A 4,836-nucleotide genomic window follows, 5' to 3' on the forward strand; every position below is an offset into this window, starting at 1 on the left:
TGCCGGAGTTAAAAGTCCAAATTTCAAACCTACGCTAAAGTTATCGGGAACACTTGGAGCAACCAAGTTTCAGTAAATGTACTTTAAATGTTCTTATCAACACTTGACGCAATCGCGTCCTGGGTACGGCCAGCGGCTAAATAAAACATTTTGTTATTGTATCAACACAGGGTTTAGATTTTCCATCAACAGGCGGGAAGGCTCTGCCAAAGACGGACGGGTCGACAGGGTAGATTATCCAGCCTCTGGCGGCCTGACTAGCTTTTAACCCAAGATAAAGGCAAAATACTGTGGGCGCTGGGGTCTCGAAACAAAATCAGAAAATGCTGAAAAATCTCAGTCTGACAGCATTTTCTTTTTAAGTTTATTTATCAGTGCCACAAGTAGGCTTACATTAACACTGCAATGAAGCTACTGTGAAAATCCCCTAGTCGCCACACTCCAGGGTCTGTTCGGGTACACTGAGGGAGAATGTTAGCATGGCCAATGCACCTAAACAACACGTCTTTTGGACTGTGGGAGGAAACCGGAGCACCCGGATGAAACCCACGCAGGCACAGGGGAAAATGTACAGACTCCGCACACATAGTATTTTGCCTTTATTTTGGGTTAAAAGCTGGTTAAACCGCAATAGGCTGTATCATCTTCCTGTCAACACGTCTGTCTTTGGCAGACACTTCCAGCCTTCTCATCTGCTGATGGAAAATCCAAACCCTGTGTTGATATAATAATGATGTGGGTATGCCGGCGTTGGACTGGCGTAAACACAGTAAAAAGTCTGACAACACCAGGTTTTAGTCCAACCTATTTATTTGATAATATACTCACAAGCTTTCGAGGGACACCCTCTTCGTCAGGTGAATGGAGAGTTCTCTCCATTCACCTGACGAAGAGGGTGTCCCTCGAAAGCTTGTGAGTATATTATCAAATAAATAGGTTGGACTAAAACCTGGTGTTGTCAGACTTTTTACTGTGTTTACGCCAGTCCAACGCCGGCATACCATTCACCTGACGAAGAGGGTGTCCCTCGAAAGCTTGTGAGTATATTATCAAATAAATAGGTTGGACTAAAACCTGGTGTTGTCAGACTTTTTACTTGATATAATAACAAAACGTTTTGTTTAACCGTTGGCCGTACTCCAAGCCAGCAATCTAACCCAGGTCCCTAGCACTGTGAGGCAGCAGTGCTAACCATTGTGCCACGCTTGTGGAGAGACAACAAAGCCAATGAGTAGAATTTTCCCATCCCACTTGCCATGGGAATCATAGCAGGCAGGATATGGACTATGCAAAGGTCTGTTGACTTCAAACGGGATTGTCCAGTCTTGGAGTGAGTGTGGTCAGAAAATCCCATCCAACCTTTCGAGTCTGGATGACCCTCTGACTTTAACCAGTTTGCTGCTCCAATTCATAGATTACCTTGAGTTCTAATCAAAAGAACCAAGCTGAGTATGGGAAGAAGCAATACCTTTTGAGAGCGAACAACCATAGAAATTGCCTGGCCACCTACCAGTCTGAGTTGTGAGGAGAGAACGCTCCTCTGTCCATGCTCGAAGGTTAACTCACACTTTCAACAACGCTGCACTCCCTTCCTCCACTCCCCAATACACACCTACGTATTCACCATCCCCATTCCCTTAACATCATCTCTCCTCTGCCCACAGATTATTTTCACCACCTAGTTCCTCATTTACCCCCACCTCGCACTTCACCACACCTCCCCCAAACCCCACTTTACCTTGATTCAACCCACTTCACTTCCCCTCCATTCCCTACCCCCTCTACAATTTCTTTCTGTTGTTAGCTTTAGCAAAAAGATCAGTGTGGTCACAAAATAAATTTCCTATGTGTGTTCAGGCTACAAAGGACAAAGAACAGTACAGCACAGGAAACAGGCCCTTCAGTCCTCCAAGCTGCTCATTGGTCCAACTAGACCGTTCGTTTGTATCCCTCCATTCCCAGTCTGCTCATGTGACTACCCAGGTAAGTCTTAAATGATGCCAGCGTGTCTGCCTCCACCACCCTACTTGGCAGTGCGTTCCAGGCCCCCACCACCCTCTGTGTAAAAAATGTCCCTCTGATATTGGAGTTATACCTCACCCCTCTCACTTTGAGCCCGTGACACCTCGTGATCGTCACCTCTGACCTGGGAAAAAGCTTCCCACTGTTCACCCTATCTATACCCTTCATAATTTTGTACACCTCTATTAGGTCTCTCCTCATTCTCCGTCTTTCCAGGGAGAACAACCCCAGTCTACCCAATCTGTCCTCATAGCTAAGACCCTCCATACCAGGAAACATCCTGGTAAACCTCCTCTGCACTGTCTCTAAAGCCTCTAACACATCATTCTGGTAGTGCGGCGACCAGAACTGGACGCAGTACTCCAAATGTGGCCTAACCAATGTTCTATACAGCTGCAACATCAGACTCCAGCTTTTATACTCCATACCCCGTCCTATAAAGGCAAGCATACCATATGCCTTCTTCACCACCTTCTCTACCTGTGCTGCCACCTTCAAGGATTTGTGGACTTCCACACCTAGGTCCCTCTGTGTTTCTATACTCTACCCGTTAGGTAACATTATCAACAGCAGAAATACTTACTATTCATTCATATTGTTAAATTGTAAACTGAGTTAGAAAAAAAAACCCTTGACCCTCCATTCTTGCAAACCACCGCTCAATCTCTAACCTCCATTTCTTCTCTAAAGTCCATGAACATATTGTTGCCTCACAAATTCATGCCCATCTTTCCTGGATCTCTAGGTTTGAATCCCTCCTACCAGGTTTCCAACCCTTCCACCAACAGTCACAGAGCATCCGATGTGACTGACAAAGGTAAACTATCCCCTCCTCATTCGCCTCAACCTGTCTGTAACCTTTGACATGACTGATCACACAATCTTCCTCCAATGACTGTCCATCATCAACCAGCCAGGTGGAGCTGCGTTTTCCTTATTCCATTCTTATATATCTAATCATAGCCAGAGAATCACTCCTGCAAGAGATTCAGCTTTTGCTGCGCATAGCTCCTACAGTCACCTCTAGAACTCCTTTCATATTTCTCATCGACTTGCTGCTGCACATTGACATCTCTAATCTTCCAATGGCCAGAGCAGTGAAATCTGGTTTTAAATTGCTTTTGCAAATCATGACCCGTATGATGTCTTGGAGCACAAACTTGTGCTGCAATTGCCTGGGAAGTTTAACCATCCAATGGGTTGAGCTGCACTACCATGAACATTACACAAAAGTGTCTGACCCAGATTTCAGTGTCACCAACTTTGGCCAGACACAAGGGACCTGTTATGCGAGTTAATATCTGATATAACTCAGTGATTAGCCAGTGTAAGTGAACTGAGCACTACAACAGACCCTCCCCTCACAATCACCCCAACCCAGCTTGATACTACTACACACTACTACACCCCAACCTGACTGTCATCTTAACCTGACCCAACTGCCCACTCACGCAGCCACTCACATATTCACTCACTAACCCACCCACTCATTCACTCACTGACACACTCACTCACCCACCCCACTAATGCAGCCACCCACTGACTCACCCAGCCAGCCACTCAGCCACTCACTTGCCCGCCTACTCACCCACCCACTAACTCACCCGCCTGCTCACTCACTCACCTACCCACTCACTCACCTACCCACTCACTCACTTGCCTGGCTGCTCACTTCCCCACTCACTCGCCCACTAATCACTTGCCCGCCCATTCATTCACTTGCTCATCTGCCCACTCGCCCGCCACTCACTCACCCCCTATTCACGCACTCGCCCTCTACTCACTCTCCTACCCACTTACCCCCTACCCAGTCGCCCACCCACTCATTCACTCATCCACTCACTCATTCACTCACCCACCCATTCACTCATCCACCCACTCATTCACTCTCCCACCCATTCACTCACCTACCCACTCATTCACTCACCTACCCACATACCCCCTACCCACTCACCGACACACTCACTCACTCACCCACTCACTCACCCACCCACTCGTCCACCCCACTCACCCACCCACCCACTCAACAATTCATTGATCCAAGAACTCATGAATGGCTTTAAGACGTTGAAAAACTTACCTGAATATGGCAATTAGTGCCTTAAAAAGGGAGCATGTCCTCTCTTCCTCTTCCCTCTCTTATGCTTGTTCTGAAAAGTCTGAACTGGCCTATTTCTGCTGCAGTCAAGATCAGAGGTCACAGCTTAAAATGAGCCAACATTGTCGACGTGCAGAAAATTTTGCAGCCAGTGGCAATGTGCCCAGCAGGATAGGGATGTTTTTCTGGTGAGGGGGTGTGACTGGAACCCCAGCCACTGTGGGCCACAGGATGTCCACACAGAAAGGATCTGTGCCAAGCCTGCAGATAAGAAATAGAAATAGGAGCAGGAGTAGGCCATCTGGCCCCTCGAGCCTGCCCCGCCACTCAATAAGATCATGGCTGATCTGTCGTGGCTCAGTTCCACATTCCCGCCCTCTCCTCATAACCCTTAATCCCCTCGCTTATCAAAAACCCATCAACCCGCGTCTTAAAAATATTTAGCGAGGTAGCCTCCACCACTTCAACGGGCAGAGAATTCCAGAGATTCACCACCCTTTGAGTGAAGAAGTTCTTCCTCAACTCCGTTCTAAACTGTCCCCCCTTTATCTTGAGGCTGTGCCCCCTAGTCCTACTGTCCTTTCTGAGCGGGAAGAGTCTCTCCACCTCTATCCTATCCATCCCATTCATCATCTTATATGTCTCAATGAGATCTCCCCTCATTCTTCTAAACTCTAACAAGTACAAGCCTAGTTTATTCTGCCTCTCCTCACAGC

Source organism: Carcharhinus amblyrhynchos, chromosome 12, assembly GCF_965287045.1.
Source record: "Carcharhinus amblyrhynchos chromosome 12, sCarAmb.v2.hapA, whole genome shotgun sequence".
NCBI lineage: Eukaryota > Metazoa > Chordata > Chondrichthyes > Carcharhiniformes > Carcharhinidae > Carcharhinus > Carcharhinus amblyrhynchos.